At 44.3% G+C, this 24,271-nt stretch overlaps 1 long non-coding RNA gene across 3 annotated transcripts in view; it reads right to left on the bottom strand.

The window, feature by feature from the left end:
• The window catches only part of LOC140614332 (uncharacterized), a 113,811-nt gene that overhangs the window by 15,996 nt on the left and 73,544 nt on the right, over positions 1-24,271 (bottom strand). For all 3 annotated transcript variants that reach the window (XR_012015234.1, XR_012015232.1, XR_012015233.1), the window contains exon 3: positions 14,711-14,825. This is a non-coding gene — a long non-coding RNA (uncharacterized lncRNA). The remainder of the gene's footprint in view (positions 1-14,710; positions 14,826-24,271) is intronic.

Raw genomic sequence — 24,271 nt, 5'->3', positions numbered from 1 at the left:
TGACCATACGGAGTGGTCCATGGCAGTGTGGAGAACATATGTGCTATATAAAAGAGATCATCAGTTTGGTGTACGGCAGGGATTAGAAGTACAATTTTATTAATGCACACATAAGCAGAAATTCTAAATATAATAACAAATCAAAATTAGTAGTTTCTTAAAAGAATAATACACCATAACCAGGAGGAGTGTTCTGACCAATGCAAGGTGGACTCAATGCTAGAAAAATCTATCATTATACTTCAACTTGTTAATATATCAGAGGAGAAAAAACACATGATTGTCTTGATAAACTCAGTAAAGGCATTTAATAAAATTGCATATCCATTCCTAATAAAAATTCTTAATAAGCTAAGTTCAGAGAAAATATTGATAAAGGATATAAACAGAAGCCTACAAAACCATCTATTAACACTAAACAATTAGAAGCAAGAGAGGGATGCTTGCACATCATCATCATTGCTACTCCATATTACACCTTGGGCAAGGCAGTGATGTGAAAATAAAGTGAGGCATAAATATCAGGAAGGAAGAGCAAATATAGTTCTTTTCAAAGTACATGGCTGTTGTCATCCAAAATCCAAAATCATCAGCTTAAAAATGGCTAAAACTACTAAAATTGGTAAGGTGCCTTAATTAAAAAATATATCTTTTTATCTGTTCTATACCTCCACATCATAAAGATACAGATATGAAAAGCAGAGAGAAGAAAGATGACCAAGTTAATACAATATATAGCCCCTCTGGAGTTCTTGAATTTTCTAAATTATGTTTAATGGTTGAAACAAAATTCTAACACTGTCTGATGTAGTTGTAAGTTTGGTAGAGGAAATATTTAAGACAGGGAAGGAGAAAAGGTTGCAAAAGTAAGGTTTTTTATGCATCAAGCTGGTGCAATACTGATACCAACAGACCATGATAAATGATACATGCTTACATGTACACACATACACACATGCATACCTGTAATATCTAGACAAACACTTCAAAAACATACAGATTAAAAAAATGGAATTCTAAGAAATGTTTATGTAACCCAGAGGTAGACAGGAAAAAGAAAACAGGGAAATGAAAAAGAGAGAGAGTGCAAACAGAAAAGAAAAATAAAATGACTAAGTTAAGCCCTGGCATACCAATACTTAAATTAAATATACCAATTAAAATAAGTTGGCTGAGTAAATAAAGAAGCATGACCCAGCTATATACTGTCTATAGGAAATTCACTTCAAATATAATAATACAGATAGATTAAAAGTACAAGGATAGAAAAAGATATATCATACAATCAATCAAAAGCTAGTGGGAATGACTATATTGATATCAGATGAAGTAAGCTTCTTAGCAAAGAAAATTACCAGAGACAGAGATGGATATTACATAATGATAGGAGAGTCAATATATCAAGAAAACACAGCAAATCCTGAATGGGTATATACCAAACAATAGAGCTGCAAATATGAGAATCAAAAACTGATAGAACTAAAAGGAGAAACAGAGAAATCCATAATTATAGTTGGAGACTTAAACATCTCTTACTCAAAAGTTGATAGAGAAAACAGGCAGAAAAGCAGCAAGGAGAGAGGGACCTCAGCATCATCCCCCAACAGGTCTGAATCAACATTTATAGTACACTCTACCCGACAATAGCAGAATATACACTATTTTCAAATGTCTGTGGAACATATTCAAGGAAAAACAATACGCAGAGCCAAACCATACAACACATGCACACACACACGCGCGCGCGCACACACACACACACACACACACACACAGAGGAAACCAGATATAAATAACAGAAGGATAACTCTAAACACCTGTAACTAAACAAAAGGCTCCCGAGTGATACATGGTTGAAAGAGGAAGTCTCAAGGGAAATAAAACATGCTGTACTGAATTAAGATGAAAAAAACATGGGGATCCCTGGATGGCTCAGCGGTTGAGCATCTGCCTTTGGCCCAGGGCATGGTCCTGTGGAGTCCCAGGATCAAGTACCACATCGGGCTCTCTGCACGGAGCGTGCTTCTCTTTCTGCTTGTGTCTCTGCCTCTCTCTCTCTCTGTCTCTCATGAATAAATAAATAAAATCTTAAAAAAGAAAAAACAGCTAATGCAGGGCCAGGAGGGAAATTTATAGCACTAAAATGCTTATTTTAGAAAGGAGAAGTCCTAAATAATAATCACCTAAGCTTCTACCCCAAGAATTGAGAGGGACAAAATAAACGCAAAACAAGCAGAAGAAAGGCTATAATAAATAAGAGAAACCAGTGAAATTGAAAACAGAAAAATAAAAGAAGTAAGAAACAAAAATCTGGTTCTTTAAAAACAGCAGGAAAAAAAACAAACACAGCAGGAAAACGGATAAGTCTCTTAGGAAGGCCGACAAAGCAAAAAAAACAAAAACAAAAACAAAAAAAACACAAATTACCAGTATCATGAATTAAAACAGAGAATATTACTATATAATCTGAAAACTTCAAAGGGATAATAAGGTATTACTACAAATAACTATATACACATAAATATGACAACTCAGACAAAATGGACCAATTCCTCAAGAAACACCTACTACCACAAACTCACCCAATATGAAAGAGACAATTTATATAGTCCTATAAATGTTAAGTAAATTGAATTTGTAATTTTAAATTTATCAAAAAAGGAATTTCCTGGCCCACGCAACTTCTTAGAAGAAGTCTGCTAAACAAGAATTAATACCAATTGTATACTTTCTCTTCCAGCAAGCAGAAGAGGAGGAAACATTTCTTAATTTATCTTATGAAGCCAACATTATCCTAATAACAAAACCAGGCAGGGAGAGTATAAGAAAGAAAACTAGAAAATATCATCCTTCATAAAAATAGATGCAAAACTCCTTAACGAATATTAGCAAACAGAACTCAGCAATACATAAAAGGAATTACACACCATGACCAAGTGGGGTTTATTCTAGGGGTCTAGCTGGTAAATATTCAATTATCAGTCAATGTAATTCACCATATTAACAGGCTAAAGAAGAAAATTACATGACCATATCAATGCATAAAAAGTCTCTGACAACCTTCAATACCCATCATGATATAAACACTCAGAAAAATAAGGGAACTTCCTTAACTTGATGAAAAGCATCTATAAACTATTATACAGATAATATACTTCATGGTGAAAGACTGAATGCTTTCCCCCATAAAATGGGAAAGGCAAGGATGGCTGCTTTAACCACTCCTGTTCAACATAGTGCTGGAAGTTCTAGCCAGAGAAATAAGGCAAGAAAAAAATTTTTTAAAGAACAAAAAGGAAGAAATAAAACTGCCTCTATTTCTAGATATCATGAGATTGCATAGAAAATCCCAACAAATCTAAAAACAGAAACAAAAATGAACAAACAACTAAAACCTGTAAGAAAGCTCAGCAAGGTCACTGAATATTAGATAAACAAACATTCAAAAATCAATTGTATTTGTTGGTATGCTAGCAACGAACATTAGTGAATGCTAAATTTAAAATACAATACCATTTACAACTACTTGAAAATCTAATAAAACTTGTACAGAACTTGGATGCTGAAAAGCACAAAATGCTAATAAAAGAAATCAAAGATCTAAATAAATAAGAGACATACTTGTGTTCATGGATTTGAAAACTCAACACAGTGAAGATGTCAATTCTGCCCAAGTATATACTAGTTTAATGCAATTCTTTAAAAAAAATCCCTGAATTTTGTAGGTATAGACAAAGTTATTCTAAAATTCTTCTGTAAAGGCAAAGGTATTAAAATAGCCAAAACAATTCTCAAAATGAATCAAATGAGAAAAATCAATCTACCTGTTTCAAGATTTGGTATAGCCACAGTAATCCAACACTGTGTGGTACTGGTGGAGGAACAGATCATTGGAAAGAATAGAGAACTCAACTAATTCCATATTATTGCCCAGCTGATTTTTGACAAAGGTGCAACAGTTAATCAGTGGAGGAAGGACAGCCTTTTCAGCAAATGGTGCTGGAGTTATTGGACACCAATAGACAAAACCAAAATAAGCCTTAACTTAAACCTCATACCTTGTACAAAAATTAACTCAAAATGGATGATGGGCCTAATTACAAAACGTAAAGCCATAAAACTTAGGAAAAAAACCTAAGAGAAAACCTTTGAGATGTGGGGCTAGGCAAAGAATCCTTAGATGTGGCATGACACCATAAAAGAAAACAAGTTAATAATTGCACTTTAACAAAATAAAATCCTTCTATTATACAGGCTGGGAGAAAATACTTGGAAGCCACACATCCTACAAAGGATTATTATCCAGACTATACAAGGAACTCTCTAAGCTCAATATTAAAACAACAAGCAATCCAGGAAAAAAAAAATGGGCAAAAAGAATGAACAGACATTTCACTGAAGAAGATATATGGAGAGCAAATAAGCACATGAAAAAATGTTCAACGCAACTATTCATTGGGGAAATTCACATTGAGACCATGACAAGATATCACCCTATTAGTGCAGATAAAATAGGAATAGTGACAGCACAAAATGCTAGAGAGGATGTGGAGAAATCTTTCATACATTGCCTATGAGAATGTACAAATGGTGCAGCCACTCTGGAACACAGTCTGGCAGTTTCTTCAAAAAATAAACACATATTTGCTATACAGCTTAGCAATTGTACTCCCAGGCATCTGTCCCAGAAAAATTATTAAAAATTATGTTCACGCAAAAACCTGCACATAAATTGTTATAGCAATCTTCCTTGTAATAGCCTCAACTGGAAACAACCAAAATATCCCTCTAAAAGCACATGGTGAAACAAACTGTGGCACATTTATCCCATGGAATACTACTCAGCAATAAAAAGGAACAAGCTTTTGAAGCAACAATGTGGATGGATCTCAAGGGCATTATACTGAGTAAAAAAGCAATTAGAAAGTTCACATAATGAATGATACCATTTATATAACATTCTCAAAGTGACAAAATTACAGAGGTGGAGAACAGACTAGTAGTTGCCAGGGGTTAAAGATGGTTAAGGGGACCTGGGGTGTGTGTGACTACAGAGGAAGAGTACGGAGATCCTTGGGGTGACACATAGCTCCTGATCTTGACTGGTGATGGTTACACAAATCCACTATATGTGATTTTGTATGGCTGCTCTTGATAATGTACTATGGTTATGCAAGATGCAACCACAGGAGGGAGACTGAGGAAAGGATGCACAGGACCTCTCTGTATTATCTTTGCAGCTCTAAGTTAGTTTATAATTATTCCTAAATAAAAAGTTGTTTTTTTTTTTTTAAGTTACTAAAGGTTAGAATACAAACTATCTGAGACCAGGGACCTTACTGATTCCTGGGTGTTTTATCCTTAGCACCGAAAAAGTGACTTACCCATAGTAGGTGCTCAATTAACATTTGGCAGCTAGATGAATACTTCTGTAATAGAGTCCCATTTCTGTTTTCTAAGGACCATGATTATAAATGGTGAACATCTGGAAACATAAACACCACATGGTAAATGGTAGTTACTTCCAGAGATGCGACAAGATGGGAAGAGACAAAGTTGGGAGGTGGTGACAAAAGGGAGATCTTATGAACACTGCAGAAATACAGAGTAAAGGGTGAAAATTTTCATTCATTTCCCTCTCCATCATTCCAAAGGAGGATTTTCCTCATCTTAATGATTTTTAAAAACTGTAATACGTGCTTAGTCATGAGAAAAGAGCAAATATACATGTAGATAAGGGAATCCGCCTGTGTCTTGATTCTGCTGTACTGGAAGACAGCGAGTGGAGGAGGCTCGTAGCATAAATACCCGACGACAGTGAGTAAGTAAGCTGGCGACCACTGCACAGTTGTGCCACACACTCCCCAGGTTGTCTCTGCACAGACCTGCTGATCAACCACAGGATGGAAAATGCATGTTATGTAGGAAATAAGTCCAAGGGGCTTTCACAATTCTTCAGTTCTTAAAATAACTTATAAAAATTATATTATGTCAGTAATTCCTACCTATTTAAGAATCCTTTTCCCAACTTCTATTCCCTTTCTGTCATGAAGCACAGTGTAAGACATGTTTAAAACATCATCATGAACAACAGTGGTGTTTCAACCAATTAATTGCCCTCTGCAGGCGATGCCATCACAGGGAAGAAGCACTGCAAAGTTATCCATTTTATTATTAACTTCTCTTTAAACTTCTGATCTTTTGCTAGATCATGGCTTGAATGTGCCTATTTTAGTGCAGCCATCATACCCATGTACAAAAAGTCCACAGCAGATAGTGAAACCTTAATAACACTTTAGTCTTACATTATATCATATAGTGCTTTGGCCTTCTCAGGGTACCTCCACCTAGATCTCTTTAAAAGCATGTAATAGCCCTGTGAGGTAGGCAGCATTAAAAAATTCTCAAGAAATGAAATATTATACCTAACATTTCATGTTTAGACAGTAGATGAGTCAGAATTTAGACCAGAGATTTCTGCCTCCCATTATACCATACTTTTATGTGTTCTGGAAGGCATACTGGTGGAGAAATAAACACACTATTTGTTATAGTTTTATAAAAAGAATGCCTATTTGCAATGATGGCTATTTCACTTCGTTCTTCCTGCTTCACATAATTCCTCAACTCTACACATGTTCTCCTTAAATGTAAATTTAAAACATTGGCATATATTAATTAAGACCTGAGGGATCCCTGGGTGGCGCAGCGGTTTGGCGCCTGCCTTTGGCCCAGGGCGCGATCCTGGAGACCCGGGATCGAATCCCACGTCGGGCTCCCGGTGCATGGAGCCTGCTTCTCCCTCTGCCTGTGTCTCTGCGCCTCTCTCTCTCTCTCTGTGACTATCATAAATAAATAACAATTAAAAAAAATATTTAAAAAAAAAAAAAAAAAGACCTGAAGAGCTGAACTAACTTTCTAAAGAAATTCTGCTGGGAGAATTCTAGAATAAAGGAATCTTCTGGTCCCAAAGGCATCCTTAAAAGCCAGCAGATTTATGAAGTTGGAAGGGTGTAAGGTCATACAGTGCTTAAAGCTTTAAGCCATTTTCTTGGCAAGAAACAAGACTATCAAAGATCATATCAGCTGTGGAGGGGAAATGCAGCTGCAAAACGAAACGTGTCAAAAAAAAATCAATGGGAAAAGTATGGAAAACCTGGAGAGTCTACTAAATAAGTGGGGACTAGGATGGGGGCAGGTATCATTCTGAATGAAACCTTCCCCAAAGCTGTCTTGGGGAAGTTCTCTGAGATTGGTGCTTCTCAAACTTGACTGCACAACGGATTCTTGTGCACTGTTTAGGGAAAAGCACCAATGTCAGTGTCTCTCCCCCAGAGACACAATTTAACTGATGTGGGGCTCATTGGAGAAGAGGGGCTCTAAAAGCTCCCCCACCATGTAATTCTAACTGGCAGTGAGGTGTGAGCTCTCCCTGAGCTTGAGATCCTGTGGCTCCAGGGCTGTTCACACACCTTTCCTCCTGTGCCTGGTGACTGCAGGGATGTGAGGCCACGGGAGCTCGAGGGCCAGCTTTCCTGGGACGACTGAGACGTGCCATGCAGTACTGTGGGGCACCCTGCGCACCTGCTGCGCCCCAGGGGTTCAGGGTCCTCTTGTGCCTCTCGGTTCTATCTCAGCAGGCCTGAGGAAGAGGGAGCAGGAGCTTTTCTCTGTGTCTTAAGGGGGCCAACTGTGCCAAAAATGGGAGCCTTTTGGTCTCTTTGTGATTTTTTGATGGCCCCGTTCATGTTCTTTATCAAGAAAAAAAGAAAGAAAATTATAGTTGATAAGTATTAGCAACTTATCACTACCCAATCTGGATTTGGGGAAATCAGCCTTTATAGTTAATTGGCCAAGAATTACATTTTCCCATGGTGGCCTGGAGAGAACATCTCCAATATCACAGCTTAGACACCTTTCTTTTCAAAACCAAGTAAATTTGGATGAAGGGAGGAAATCTTTCTTCCCTCCTATCACCACATGGTAAGGGAATTCAGACACTTTTGGTTAAAGAAGCCAAAAGCTACACACCTTGAAAACTAAATGAAGAGGGCAGAAAGGGACGAGATGTGGAAGAAGGTGGTAAAAGCATCACAGCTCTCCACTGTGGCTGCTGGAAAAGGCTGCCTCTGGGTGCAGATAACCGTCAAACTTTTCAGGCCTCGCCCAAGGGGAGCAGATGAAGGTCAGGGAGAGACACAGGCACAAGCTCAGGAGTCACCTGAGATTGGCTCCACCTGACTTATTACCTAAGAGGGAGAATTAAACTGTTGACAAGGACCTTAGATACAGAGGCAGAAATCTCTCACACTTTTCTCCCTCCTGTCTTCTCTGGGGGTCATTAAAAAAACAGACAACTTGAGAATTGGTGGCAGCCAGAGATCCTAGCCATCCCCATTCTGGCTGGTGGGTGATTTGGGAGCAGCCCTCACGTTTGATCAGTTTGAGACACATAGAGCCCTTCACAACTTGCTTTGCGTCTGGAAGGTGACTTGTTGCACTTCACCACAGTTGGTTTTACCTCTTCCAATTAAGTATTTCTGTTGTAGTTCTTTCTGTGATACATTATTCATTGAGCATTAATCCCCTTAAAATTGGTCTTTGCAGGGAAACTTTGCTTTTTAAAAATCAGTAAGTGTTTAATAGAGGGAGCTGGTCTGGGCTCTGCTGATGGGCAAGCAGCTTCATAAAGGCAAAGCCCTGGCCTCCCTGCTCCTCTGTGCACACTCCCAGCCTCTGTCCCTGCCACTTGCTGAAATGCATTTTCTGCCTCTCTCTCAGCTAATAGACTCTCTTCAAAAATGGAAGTTAATCCTTGGGCAATGCGATGTTAAACCGCCTGAGGAAGAATTAAATATTTCAGAAGAGAACATGGTAAAAAATGGCAACTGCTATTTTAGATTCTTTGAAAATTTAAGTAGGAGAGCAAAAAATAGAAAGCAGCTTGTACTTGGTACAATGGATCTAAGTTCACTTTTGTGAGATTCTTGAGAATATGCAGGGAGACAGAGAAACAGCAAAATGCTTGGACACTGAGGTGACCTGGCCACTCTGGTCAGAGTTGCAGAGGCCCAGAGATGGTTCCAATCCCTCAGAAGTGAAAAGAACATGCAGTCTGAAAAAAGAAAATTGACCTATTTCCCTTCCCCTTGTCATAAGGTAGCGGGTAAGTAAAACTTGCACCTTTGCGAGGAGCAGGCTCTGGAGATGGGCACTTGGGTGGCAGGCCTGAGTCCCTGGGGACCGGCCCTTCGGCTTGGGAAACACTTGGCCTCGGTGCCCACAGGCCACTCCTCTGAAAAGCAGAAGTGCCAAGAGAGCCTGTGGGCAGGGCAGGTGTGAGTCTTGGTGAGTGGTGAGCAATCAATACACGCTGGACTATGAGGATATAATAATGAAACAGACTTAGGCTGGATACATTTTTACCACAGAAGTACAAAGAGAAAGCACTCTTTCCTCTATAGACAGAGGCAAACCAGGTAATTGTAAAAATGCTGCAATCATTTTTCTATCCTGTGCTTTTACGATCCAATTTATCGCCCTGCTCCTCACAGCTGCTTTCCAGAGCCCACAGACTGTGGTTAAAACATATTAACTGGAGTCAGAATAGCAGGTTCAAGTATTTATGTATTTATGGCTTGCCTCAAAGAGGCACAAGTGATGTGACTTCAATTGTTTTAATTTGCTATGCCTTGTCTCCCTCTGCCTCAAGGGGCTCTGCACATTCACACAGGCAGCCAGCAGGGAGAGACACCCCCTTGGGGGTCTGTGCCACTCAGACAAGGGTGTGTAGGTCCAAAGGCACCTCTAGTTCCAAAACCAAACCACCTGGGATGCGATGTGCGCTCGGAGCCTGATCCGGCCTGAAGACATCTCAATCACACATTATTAGGGGCAGCTCTTTGGCTATTCAGCCTTTGGTTTTGAGAGTTTTGAGACCAGTTTTGATTCCCCATGATGGGGGTCAACCATCATGAGGACCTACTCTGCTGCTGAGGGCACTGGGGAAGGATTGCATAACCCAGAATCCCTCAGCATGCCTGAAAATGCCAGAGGTGGCACTTGTCATTGAAGGAAAATGCCTTGACCCAAATCCTGGATCTGGGTGTTGTGAAGCACACAGGGGAGGGCACACAGTACCTCGTCCTACACTGGCACACTGACATTGTTAGTCTGTAGTGTTTTAATGTAGGGACGGCTTGAATTGGGGTCCTCTGAACTGCTCCTGAGCAGTTCTGGTTAGGGTGGAAACAGCTTGAGCTGGTGCTCACACTAGATGGCACAGTTAGGAATTAGGTGCTTAGCTGGATGGGTCTGACGCCACCATTTTCATCTGAGTGCCCCTCATCAAGAGTAACTGATCTGTATATGTGCCAGTCTCCTTTCTGAAGTGGGAATTGACCAACCCCCCACTTCACAGGCATCCAGCATGGCAGTGAGCTGCCGCATGTAGTCTGGTCCAGTCCTTGGAATACAGTATGTGCTCAGTAATGCTCATTCTCACTGGAATGCGCTGCGGATAGATACATTTGGACCTCTCTGAGGTGAGCCTGTCATCTCATAAGGAGTGAATCAAGTCTCCATAGTGAGCCAGGGATTATGGATGAAACTGTACTGCTTGGTGAGCTTGAGTGGAGAGAAAACAATCCAGAAAGAGAAAAGAAGATGACTAGAACCAGGGATATTCAGACCGTGTATGCTGATAAATGCCTCACTCTGCTTCTGAAAAATCCAGTTCAAGAAGAGGCAGTGGAATGGGGTGGGGCTGGAGTAGGTTGATTGGGTTTTTCCACCTCAGTGACCTTAATTTTCAGAGTAAACTGTCTCATGACAACTACATCCCTAGGTCTCAGCTCACCACCCAAAGATTACAGGTACATAACAGGTAACAAGGGAAAGGCAGGTCCCAGCTGAGAACCTTTGGAGGTGGAGAAGCCAGGACACTGCTTGGCTCACTCTTAGCCAGGGAGAGGCCTAAGTGGGGGTCTGAGAAGTCCCCCTCCTCAAACAGTCTGTGCTTTTCAGATCCAGAAGAACTCTGACAGCCCTCTTCAGGCAATGAGTGAAAAAGACACTGGGGGACTGCCTTTCTGACATGTACCAGGACAGCCAGAGTGACAGGGAGGCCAGCCTTGCAGGCAGCAAGGTTAAGGGGGCCTTTAAAGGGGCTTGTGAACTATCAGCCTTCATCTATGACTCAAATCACCCCAAGAAGTTGAGGGAGCCCACTTTTAGGGTGCACAGGGGGGCAGGAAGAGGGGAGTGGTGGTGAAACACCTCTAGCATACCATAGCATAGGAGCATAGGAGAACCATCTCAGGAAGATCAGCAAGCCCAGGGCTAATCTGTGGCACACTGATTACTAAGTTAACTTAAAATGTGCATGACAGGTTTTGTGTCCAGAAGCATCTGTTTTTGAACAGCACACTCTGTCTACCAGCAGAGAACATCTGAAGACATATTCAGAGAGTGATGCACTAAGAGGAGCAAGTGATCTCACTGCTTTGAGCTGCATTTCCTTTTTCTTTCTTTCCTTTTTTTTTTTGGGAAGGGGAGGGGGGTTTGTATAGATGTTTCTCACCCAGTTCTTATACTTGTGATCACCTAACTGCTGCTTCTTCCCCTGAATCCCCACTCAGGTCATTAGAAGAGGCCTTCCGTGGCCTGGCTGTGCCCAGTGGCTCCAGAGACCGCCAGCACCTGGCTGGGGAGCTGGTGGGAATGCAGACCCTCGGGCCCACCCTGGACCTACTGGATGGGGAGCCTGTGCTGAACAAGCTGAAGAAACCTGCTCTCAAGCAGATTTTGCTAACATGTCGATTCTGGTGAATTGAAAAGGAAGGGGAAGGGCTGATTCTTACCAGGCTACTAGTTCGAGAATATTATTCTCAAGCACCATGTAGGTCAGATTTTCTGAGGACAAAAATTAAGGGGAAGTAGAATTTGGAAATTCTGGTTTCTGCTAGTTTTGTAAAAACAAATCATAGGATACAAAGGCTCATCAATTGGTGGGTGTTCACTCTGTAATCATCATCATCATTACTCAGTTTTCATGGATTACTAAAATATTTTTTCTTTTTTACTATCATGCTTTTTCTGGAGGGAGGACTGACCAGAGATGTATACCTATGCCTGGTTATTGGACTCAAACCTGCCCCTTCCCATCGGGTTCCTCCCCATAATCTTCCATGCCCTCCCCTGCATAAGCACAGCCACCTGTCACCACTCAGGCTGCCCAGCGCCCACCTCCCTGCACCATCTCCGTCAGTCTGTTGTGGTGTCTGCATCATTTCTTGTCTCCCTCACCCTGCAGTGGGGGAGGTTGGCCTTCAGCAGACACTTTGGCAATGGTACCCATCTCTCTGGTGGGGAGAGGCAAGTGAGGCTGGGATGCGGCTGTCCCTGGGTTCACCTTTGGCTAGTCCCTCTCCATGTGGCCTCTCAGGTTACAACCCTCCTCCAGTCCCCTGTAGGCTGGCTGCCACAGCTCCCAGTCCCTAGACTGCACCTCTCCGTGTCTCCCCACCCCCTGCCCATATTTCTGTACTCTGCCCCTTAGTCAAACTCTCCTCAAATGACCCAACCTGAGTGGCCATCTGTCTCCTCCTCACCCCTGGCCACTGACACATGGCTCTACTATCCCGTATACCTCACATTCCTGAACATCCCCACAGCCTTATGAAAAATAAGCCCAAGGGTGGTTTCTTTCACCTTCAGCCTCTTTGCACTACGTCTGATAGTTCCCCAAACACCTCATGTTCAGAATGTCTACAGTAACTCCTTTCACTCTCCAAATTTCTCCCCCACCCTCTTCCAAGGACATCACCACTGCCCCCTCCATCCAGGCTTCTATCCTGCTTTCACTTCCAGAGTGGGGGATGAGGGATGGCCTCCCAGACTGCACAGGCCCCGTGCCCCTGCATACAATCTGGTGTCTCACCACCTCTCCACCTGAGGACACCCTGCAGCCTACTCTCGCCTGTGGAAATGAATCCTCTAGCAGAGCTCCAGTGCGATGCACACTGCCACTCAGACACCACGCCCTTTCTACCCCTTGCTCTTATTCATGCTGCTCTCATGTTGAGGATCAGTCCCAACCCCAGGCATCATTCTAGTTCAGATCTGGCTCAGGAAACCCTAAGGGGCTCTCCTTTTCTCTCATTTCCTACAGTCCCTTATTTTCTGTCCCATTTATCATTAAACAATTAATCACGTCCTACTTCTGGCTGCCTTGATCTGCTACAAAAGACACATGTTTAACTCTTCAGCTGCACCTGCCTAACTGCTCCAACCAGACCTGAAGCACTCTGGAGATGTGACTACTTATTTTGTGTATCTTGATGTCTCAGCATCTAGCAAAATGCGATGCGAACAGAAGGTGCTGGAAAGACAGAGTACAACCCTCCATTTTATGGCAAGGGATATCTGAAAAGATGGTAGAGGCTGTTTTGGGTTCTCCGAGTGCCCTGTGAAGCAGTGAAAGTGCAGGGACAATCACTTTAATCATGGTTGTGCTCCAAGCCACCTAAAATGAGGTTTCCAATTTCTGGTTTCTGTCTTCTATGTATGTCTGTTCTCATTACAACTGATTAAATATATCACAGAATTCTATTTTAATTTAAGTTATGACTTACAGATGTTTTTCCCCAAAGGTGCTGAGATGTTTCTGCATCCTGACCCTCATGTGAGACCCTCGTGTGACTGCTGACCCCACCCCTACTCAGGTACAAACCGCAGCTCCTGACCCTCACCCTGTCTAATCCATTCTTCCCACAGCAGCAAGAGAATGAAACAAAGCTGATCATGTCATTCTCTACCACCTCGACCTTCCAGTTCCCCAAGGCCGTCCCTGCCTGCTGTCCCTGCTGCCCATCAGGATACCTTGCCCTTCCCCCAGCTTCTGCGCAGCCCCCTCCCCCTGGCAGCTTCGTTAACCCATCCTTCGGCTTTGTGCCTAATGTCACTTAATATCTGTTCGCTCTCCCTCCTGCCCCTAAGACATAAACTAACAGGCAGCAAGTCTGGTCTGATGCCCTCTGCCTCCTGAGCACAGTAGGTCATCAAAATGTCAGTTTCACTTTCTGCAAGATGAAACTGTAACAGCGTGGGATTCAGGGATGCCAGTCATCCCAAGGAGTTACTCCTTGGATAGCCCAAAAAGTGTCATTCTTGTCTCAAATTAATCTGGGCTATAATACTCAGAGAGGCTTGTTCCATCCTTGCTGTGGAGTCCTCAGGTGGTATGGAGGTGACAGGCTGAGTGAGGTCCCCTGTGCCTGCAGTAGCAACAGATGCGTCTCCTACTCTCCACTGGCCTCACTGGAGACAGCTAACCACTGAGTGGTCTTGGAGAAGTTACTCAGGTGTTGGTGCTTGGTTTTCCTTCTTTATTTTTTATTGTAGTAAAATATACATAAAATTTACTAATCATTTTTAAGCGCATAGTTCTGTGGCATTAAGGACATTCATATTGCTGGGCAACCAGCACCACCATCTATCCCCAGAACATTTTCATCTTCCCAAAGTATAAACACTAACTCCTCCTTCTAGTACCCCTGGCAACCACCATATGATTTCTATGATTTTGGCTACTCTATGAATTGAATAGAAGAGGAACCATACAGTATTTGTCTTTCTGTCATTGGCTTATTCACTTAGCATAGTATCCTCAAAGTTCATACATATTGTAGCATGTGTCAGAATGTCCTACCTTTTTTAAGGCTGAATAATAATCCATTGTGTGGATAGACCACATTTTGCTTGTCTGCCCATCCTTCCATCTGTCCACGGACAGTTGGGTTGCTTCTACCTTTTGGTCTTCCTTCCTGTAAAAGTACAATTATAGTTTTGGTCTGCCTGAAAAGACAAAGCCAAGCACCCCTTCTCTAGACAACTGTAGCATGGGTGCTGATGCCCCGCCCATATTCCTGGGTACCAGCTGGTGCCACCCAAGGTTTCTTGCTCCAAGCTTGGATTCTCTCTGCCTGAAGCTACAGAGGGAAGGCTAGAAGTGCTGGTACATTAACAGCCCAGGAGCAGCCCTCAACCAGTAACCATGAGAGGTGGTGGGTGAATGTTTCACTGAGCTCCTTCACCCCTCGGTGGCTGTAGTCACGAACTTTTGAATGAATGCCTGCTATCCTGCCTTCCCCTCTGGCCTAACTATTGTTGCCTGGGCTCACCTTCCAGATACATTATTTGCACCTGAATCCTCTCAGTGCGGGCTTCTGGAGGAATCCAAATTAATGCCCACACCAAGCTCACCCCTGCACAGAGGCATTGATGGAGGAGGAGCAGACAGGCACATAATGTGTACTCTGCTGACTGAGAAGCCCATTATTCACTCACAGGGGCAATGGTCCCCATCTGTAGTCCAGGGGTACCCAGGGAAGATGGGTAGATCAGCTGGGGGATCCTGCCCTAAATTGTCCTGGAAAGACTCTTGGAAAATGAATGAGGAGGATCTTTTCTGACTGCTCCAGGCTTACGATGGCAGCTATATGCTCCTGCTAAAACAGGCCAAGTCACCCATCTGGATTGTGGCGGCCTCCCCTGCCCACTGTACCAAGTAGTATCTCCCCATACATGGTGATGCCACAACTATTCCAAGGCTAATGTCCCAGGCAGAGACCTCAGGGACAGTCAGGTCCCATGCAAATCTCACTCCTACAGACATAACACCTGCCTACTTTTGGTGGCTCAGTCAGCCCCTCAGTGCAAATGCAAGGGTGTATCATGTCTCATCATGCTTAGGCAGCCAGGGTAGAGGCACACCTTGAAGAGTTATGCATTCAGACTAAATACCCAGGCCACATGGGCACCCGCCTCCCCTACCATGGGAGCAGAGCACCAAGTGTTTCTTGGAGTCACCAGAGCCTCCCGGCTGCCTTCCCATCTCTTTTCTGTTGTGACACTTGTTCTGCCAAAATGACCCTTTCCTGCAAATTGTAGAAGATTTCATAACTTAGCCACACGGCTCTGGTAACATCAGAAAGGTGAGAGCCAGAGTGTGAGACGTTACTGGAGCAGGCATCCTCCACACCATCTGCTGTCACTGTGTCATCTAAGTGGACTTCATGTGGTTAATGAGGTCACAGGTCATCTTACCCTCCACCCTGATTCAGTGCCAGGTGACCAGAGGATGACTGCTTTTCAGCAATGCAGTTGGAAGTCCTCAGCTGGATTGGACCTGCTGTGGATGCAGGGCTCTGAAGTGTTAAGAAAGAGCTGTTGATTATAAAATGGAGCTCTCCAATTCCACTAGGCCAACTTCTTCTTCCTCTGCTCAGAGCGTGTTCTGATCTGCCCACCAAGGCTGGGAGTAATACCTGTATGTTCAACAAGTAGAGACTGATTGTTCCCCTCTCCCTGACCTGTGGCACTGGGGTCTGTGGCAACACAGAGAGCCCTGAGCCAGGGAGGGGCTGCCCTCTGGGTGCGTCCAGGCTAGCCAAGCCCCAACAGTGAGCGCTGTCTGCAACTATTTCAAGTGCCTTGTGTCCATTAACTTTTCAATCTTGCGGCAGCCCTTTGAGGAAGGTATTATCATCTGCATGTCACGGAATGAGGAAACAATAGAACTTCCCTGCCTCAATTCACCCAAAGTCACCAGGCTATCAAGCAGCAAGCCAGGATAGCAGGCCCCAGCACCCACATTTATTTTTTAAAAGATTCTATTTATTTGAGAGAGTGAGAGAAAGAGAGAGAGAGAGAGAACAAACAAACATGAGCAGGGAAAGGGAGAGGGAGCAGCAGGGAGCCTGATGTGGGGCTCAATCCCAGGACCCCAGGATCATGACCTGAGCTGAAGGCAGATGCTCAACCGGCCAAGCCACGCAGGCGCCCCAGCTCCCACACTCTTAACCACTGTGCCACATCAACTCCCCAGAAGCACAAACGAGGGTGATCTTTACATTTCCCATAATCACTACATCAGCTGTCACCCTTTCTGAGCCTCAGAGCAGTTGTCTCACTGTCACAGGGAATCCACAAGGAAAAACAAGTATCAATTCACCTTTCTGAACATGCCAAGCTCTGCTGACCCTTGTGCAGAGCAGTTTTGCATGAATAATAGCTAAAGTCAGGGTTTTGATGGAGAGAAACAAACCACGATGTCTTATGAAATGTTAATCAGGGTGGTGAGGGCTCTGAGTTGTGACAGAGGTTTCCCCTACTGCAGAGGGCAGCCTCTCATGAGGCTTTGCCATCCTGCTCCCAGGAGTCACTGAAACCACCTTAGCCCCGTCTGCTCTGCTGTGGTACAGATACTCCAAGGTGCGACGATCTCAACAGAATACGGCATGTACGCAGAGACATTTTTGCATGCAGACATGCAGACACACACGCTTTCCATCTGGGTTGTTTTAACACAGAGTCTGCACATCCCTATGGTGGTAAAGACAGGGACATTCGTGCCTAGCACTGTGCTGGGAACGACTCAAGGCTCTCGGAGTCTAATGAGAAAAACAGACCTGAAGAGCTTGCTTCAAGACACTATGATAACAGCACTGGTTACACAGACTCTGCCAGGAGTGGTGTGGGGCACCTGGGAGCCAGGGAAGGCTTCTCAGGAGAGGCGACGTATGGCTGAATCTCAAATACAAAGTAAGAATCACTTACAGTTCTACAAAAAACTAAGCAAGGCAATGGTGTGATGAGGAAGAGACACTTCCTGGTCAGAACTGTGGAGACAGGCTTTGGGTATGAGCTGGAGAGGCAGAAAGCCTAGATTTAGACCCTTGCCTTCTTGCTGGGCCTGAGACCTTGAGCCATTTATTGCTTCACATGTCTCCTTGCCTGTTGAATGGGGACTGCACTGTCTCATGTAAACCTCAATACCAAGAGCTTAGCCTACTCAGCATCTGTTCAACCAACTGCTTATTAAAATGGTTCATGGATAGAGTCAATACTTGGCTTGTTTTCTACTATGACCATGTCACTTTGGTCTCAAGATGGGGAAGTGCCCCCAATCCAGTGTCTCAGAGTTCTGCAGGGTCCTTGGCTCCTGGATTAGACCTTGAAACATGAATAAAAGAGGGTCTTTTGGTTTTTATTTATGAACTGCCCACGCTTCCTCACAGAATAATGTTGGAAAATACAGAATTGCCAATATGCTACCCTGAAGAGGCAGGGGATTGTCAACAGGCTCCAGGAGGGAACAGGAAAATATATCTTCTGTTTAGTACCTTTAGGGGCCTGCCATTTAAACGGTCATACCCTTTGCAGAAGGTATGGTGGGGTGGAGTGGGGTATGGAGGCTTGGCTTAGGGTAAAGGGAATTTTCCCCAAACTGACAGTTAACTGTGGTAAATTGCAGAGAACCGAGAAGCAAAGTCCCCCTTTCAGAAAACAACTCACAAATAAATTGCCAATCAATACAGCCCTAAGTCCACCACAAATTCCCCTTCAAGATAGCAAAGGAAAGGGGCCAGGGAAATTTATAATCTCTTTTCCTAGGCATGCATCAGCCTATATTTTTGACAGGCAGTAACAGAAAGCAGATTTCCTGCATGCTTCTATTCTCCTTGCTCTTGGTTCTTGAACTTGATTTCTGCTCCTCTCTGCTCTGGTAACATTAAATTTATTTTGTGATCCCGACAAGTCTAGTGACCCAGACTTGTATGAGCCTTGCACAGAATTTTAACTACAGTTCTCTTCTGGACTTTTCATGGTTTATATGTTTCTTCAATTTTCCTGGCCCTTGGTCCTTGGCAAGAGAGAACCTAGAACACAGCACTATGAGTGAGCTGCCATATTGACTATGGCAGGACCAGGGACCAGAACCATCTTCAAGACAGGCTTCACAAAAGGAACTGGGGGAGAATAACAGAGAAGGTACAGTAGAATAAGAATCGTTTTAAAGGGACAAAATTAGAGGCTTCTAGAAGCTACCTTAATAAAATCTACAGAAAATGGTGATGTGATGGGACACCAGCCTCTCTGTCCCCCAACAAAGATCACCAATCAGGCTGCTATCCACAAACAAGACCACTCTGGGAGAGCTCTAGAGTCTACTTGAGAAATTTTAGCAACACAGTGGAAAAAACCTGAGAAAACCTGCATAAGAGAGAAGGAAGTTTCATTTTGCATGCATTAGCCCATCCCTCAAGACAGCATTGATCATCACCAAGAGAGAACTTCCAAGCTACAAAGAGCTCCCCTCTCTAGGAAAGGAAGAGCAGATTGAACTAGCTTCTCCAGCTTTTTGGGGTAAGTGAAGGTCCTGCTTCGGCTTTGCCCTAGTTCCTTCTCAAAATTTAATGTGTACGTGAATTACCTGCAGGTCTGGGGGGTGGAGTCTCAAATTCTGTTTATAACAAGCCCCCATGGAACACAGTTTGCATGGCAAGATTCCAGATAACCTAATTCAACCATCTCATTTTCAGATGAAGACACGGGTCCAGAGTGAATGAGTAACTTGGGGAAGGAACTCAGAGTGAGAAATGAGTCTAAAATCTATGTCTGTGATTCCTGGCCAATAGTTCCCAAAGGAGCCTTCCCACCAGCTCTGCCCTTAGTCATCCAAGCCCACCAGGAATCTGAGATAGGAGCTCCACTTCCCCAGCTGATTCTAATGCTCAACCAGTTTTATTTATTTTTATTTATTTTTATTTTTAATTTTTATTTTTTTGCTCAACCAGTTTTAGAGGTCAACAGATGAGCTGACCTCTCAAACTACCTTTCAGCCTGGGATGGTGTCACCACTTGAGACAAGGCTGGAGACCAGGTTGCTCGTTGTACCACCTGGTAGCAAGGGGGATTACGGGTACGTTGCAGGAGGGTGAAACCAGGGCCGCTTCCCAGAGTTAACAAAGGGGTTATGAGAGTAGCAGGGGATCCCCACCCTCCATCTCTCTTTGAAGAGAATCAAAGCCACCATGATGAGGAAGGGACACCAATGAGCTACTGTCATTGTGAGGAGGATGATCTGGATGTCTCAGTATCTATCAGAGAAAGTAAGGAAAACTGAGGCTGTGGTCTCACTGTGAAGGGAGACACGTCTAGAAAAAAATATCCCTTTGAAGAGCTTTTGAGAATCAAATGAAAAATATCTGATGTGGGACAGTTTTTCTCTGAAATTGTGAGTGGCCTGCTGGGTGGCTTCTGTGCTGTGCAAGAGCATGGTTATGAGGATGGTGGATTTGGGGGTGGGGTGGGGTTTGGGGTTTAGGGTTTCCTCCTGCTTATAAGGAAGGAAGGACACAGAAAGAAGGTTCCACTAAATGAGCCTCCAGGGAGTGTGGGGCTGTGGTGCGGGCACTACTGAGCCAGATTCTGACCCTCCTTCCCCTTTGTTTGCCACACGGATTTGCAATTCTTCCCACTAAGGAGGGGAGGGGAGCCTGCCCCTTGACTTCGGGTTGGCTGCATAACTCAGTTTGGCCAGATCACCAGGGACCTGATGCATTTTTACTTGCTCCATCGCCCCTCCGCCATCACCCTGAACAGACTGACTACTGTGTTACTGGTTGGCGGTGTGAAGAGTGCAGCCACCAGTGGCCACCACCTGAAGCACAGAGGCGTCACCAAGCCGACCTTGGGCCAGCAGAAGCCCAGTGGCCCTGCAGACGTGGGCAACACAGAACTGTTGAAGTCCTGAGGCCGGGGCACTCCATGATATAGCTGCACCTTTGGCACAGGAGCGAGGAGACCAGCACTGGGCAGGAGTGCACTCCCAGGGCCCAGTCAGCGCTCTGCTCGGGGCCACCAGCTGTTCCAGAAGACTAACAGCTGAGCCGCTAATTGAGAGGACAGGACAACTTTAGTAACCGGTCATCACGGACTCCCAATTTCGTGATCCCTTCTGCATTTCAGACCTTTGCTCTCATTCCTACACATAATGAAAAGAAAAACCAGACTTTTAATCACGGTGGTTGGCTGCAAAAAGTGACACTTTTGCTAATAATAAACATGCGATCGTTAACGCTTTACCACATCACATGCCTTTGGCTCAGGTCTCCTGGTACTTCATAAACACGTCCTCATTCATCATTTGGAGGCCTGAGGTTTCTGCTCACTCCCATGGCGAAGAGAGGTAGCTAACTCCTGGCCTGGGGGACCTTTCCTGGGGTCCTGAGTTAATAGGATTCTCCGAGGGACGGAGGACAAGGAATTACCTATGGTCTTGTTGGAGAACACTGACTCTAAATAATTTCCTATCCATGCAACTGCTCACCATCTCAGTGCCTGACTTGGATTTTAATCTGGTTCAGCTTCTTCCTGACTGTTGTGACCTTAGGGAAATGAACTTTTCTGACCCTCTGCTCCCTCAACATAAAACCTTAAGAGTTGCTGTCAGGGTTCTAGATAATAACTACATAAGAAAAAAACTTCTGGTCTTATGCTTACATGTGTAGGTTCTTAAGGCTAGCTGTTTTCTTTATCAGAGCACACAGGAAGGAGGGTTGTCGTGTGTGAATGTATACGTTGTTAACTGCAAAAGACGCCTAGCCAAGGAGGCAAACAGGGCTGAAGTCCAATCCTTGTCTCCTCTGTGGCTTGTAGCTGTCCAGAAAAAAGGGTCCCTGTTCCTAACTTGCACTTGCACACAGGGTATAAGGCAGACCTGATGGCCCAGCACCCTGAGAGTCAAAATCACTTTTGTGTTGAAATGTCTCTGAAAGAAAGTGAAAACCCATCACTTGAGTAGCCTGCAAATAGTCATTCAGCTTTTTTTTTGATTGAGCACATCTGGGGAGACACCTTGGAATCTGTACTCAAACTCAATGTCTGGGAATGTCTGTCCACACCGAGCCTCATGAACCACTGTGATGTTTCTGGTCTCCTTGGCTCAGGCCTGGGCTCTTGAGAGATAACAGCAGGTCGAACAAACAAACAGGAAATAATCTACACCAGTTCAAGTTTAAATCCCAGGGTTAAAAATCCAGAAATACCCGCTGTGTCTTGTTAACAAGAGCTTCAGTCAGCAGGGCCTCCCAGAGCGCTTGGGGCAGGGAGAGGCCAGGCACAGAGGGGGCACGTGGCAGAGGGGCAGTTGGAAGGTGGCCGGGTCTCTGACAAGTAGCCTCTGATGTACACTAATGATAGGAAAGAGCTTGGCCACCGAAGGCAATTACAGAGGATGAGACACTGCGCACGCCAGCGAGTCAGGGGAGTGCAGGGGGATCTTATTATCTCTCTGTCTTGCTTAATAGGAGTTAATAGTTGGAAGGGAATAAAAGAATGGTGTGTGAAGTTTAGTGCCAATACGGTCTAATATACATGCTATGTTTTTATTTCAAAGAGGATAAAGGCCCAAATTTTATACTGAAAACAAATGTTAAAAATTAATTATAAAGAAGACACCAGAGGGCCTCGAGCATGTTCCCTGGGTGACTGATTAAATGCCTGCCTCATTTAGACTGGTATAAACCCAATCTCTTGGAGGAAGGCCAAAACTATTTGCCAACGTCCACAGAGACTCTCCAAGAAAATGATCCTGGTGCCAGGAAAGAGAAAAACATACTCACCACTGCTGCCTGGAGCCAGCCACAGCCATGGGGTGGGATCCAGTCACGGGCAGGAAAGGGAATGCTTCTGCTAGGTCAGTGTGGGTCAAGCGCATCCTTTACCACCTGAAACTGATCACTGAGGACCCAAACAAGTGACACTGCACAAATCTGTGATGAAGGTGTCCTTGAAGCTTGGGGGGGATGGGGGCTTTATTTTTTTAACCCCTAGATTTTGTTTGCTTTTAGAGAATATCTTCCCAATTCTCAGAGTGTGCAAACTCTAACTGAAAATTTAAGAAGTAGGAAATAAGCCAATGGCTCTGTTACCTTTTGAATTTTAAAATTATATTTTAATGGCAAGATAACATGTTCCTTGTTAAAACTAAAAGATTATCAAAAAAGCTGCCTTCGACACTCTGCATAGCCTCAAACCCTAATTTCTTTCTTTCCTCCTTCCTTCCTTCCTTTTGCCTCAAGTCTGGTGTGGGCTCTCTCTGACCCTCAGAGAGCACAAACACACAGAATCGTTCTGTGTAGTATCCTTCTACTGGTGTCATCACACAGGACATATTTTTCCACACCTCACATTTTCCATTCAATGACAGGGTTTGGAATTTAATTCACATTGGTACATATGCTAACCATGGCATAATATTCCAAAATATGGATACAATTACTTCACATTCAACATTTTGAAAAAAGGTCCAAGTTTCTTAGGTTGATATTTAGGGCTGTTCACAGTAAGATCCCAACCTTCTCTGATATTTAGGGCTGCTCACAGTATGACCCCAATATTCTCTATTTTCCACAGGTCCCCCTCTCCACTTCAAAGGAAACCAACCAAACCAGAGGAACCATTTGCAGTTTCTCACAAGGGAAGGGCAGCATTTCAATGGAGAGCTCTCCGTACCATCAGCTCTCCCCATCCTTGAAGGGCAGGCCCTGGAACCTTCCTCAGGAGGGCCAGTGTCCTTCACATGCCCCCTGTGTGGGGCCCTTACCACTCGTGCTGAGCATTCAAGTGACTAATGGACTATTCTCACTGTCCCTTTTCAGCAGCAAGCCCCTGAAGGGTAAGAGCATGGACCGGGATGTAGTAGCAGGTGCTCAACAAGTTTTTGTTGAATTAAGAAAAAAAAAGTAACAATGTCTTACCGATTCTTTATACTGCTATGGGAGGAGCAAAGGCCAAGCTAGAAGTTGGACTGTGGACACATTTTCCTCCCTGCCATCCATCCACTTATCCACCCATCTTTCTTTTTTATTCCTCCTTCTACCCCACCCTTCATTCTTTCTCTTTGGTGGCAGCCATGAAAACATGCCTTCAGATTTCTGACAGCACTGTAAAGCTGGGGTAGGATAACTAATGAGAAGCATGAGCCAGTGCTGGATATGTGGCCCCTCTTGTCACCATGGGGGTGTGGCAGGACTGACAACAGTGGCTCACACTGGCTGGGCTCCTTTGAGCTGCACCCCCAGGCTGCACTGATTCCTGGAGTCCCCATGCATTGGCAAGGGCCTCCCGTGTTTCACGGTGCATTCACTTTATCCTACTGCTACCGGGGATTTGACAACCCCTATTTTATTTTATTCATGAGAGACTCAGAGAGAGGGGCAGAGACACAGGCAGAGGGGAGCCCGATGTGGGACTTGATCCCAGGATCCCGGGACCATGACCTGAGCTGAAGGAAGACGCTCAACCACTGAGCCACCCAATGGCCCTGGGCAGCCCTTCTATTTTAGAGTGAGAGGAAGGGACTGCCAGAGAAACTAGTGGCTTGCCTGAGGGGCCACGCCCGGGCCCCCTTGAGCCAAGTCGG

This window comes from Canis lupus, chromosome 22 (genome assembly GCF_048164855.1).
Source record: "Canis lupus baileyi chromosome 22, mCanLup2.hap1, whole genome shotgun sequence".
Taxonomy (NCBI): domain Eukaryota; kingdom Metazoa; phylum Chordata; class Mammalia; order Carnivora; family Canidae; genus Canis; species Canis lupus.
Note: the sequence above shows the minus strand (reverse complement) of the source record. Positions and strands in the feature narration are given on the sequence as shown.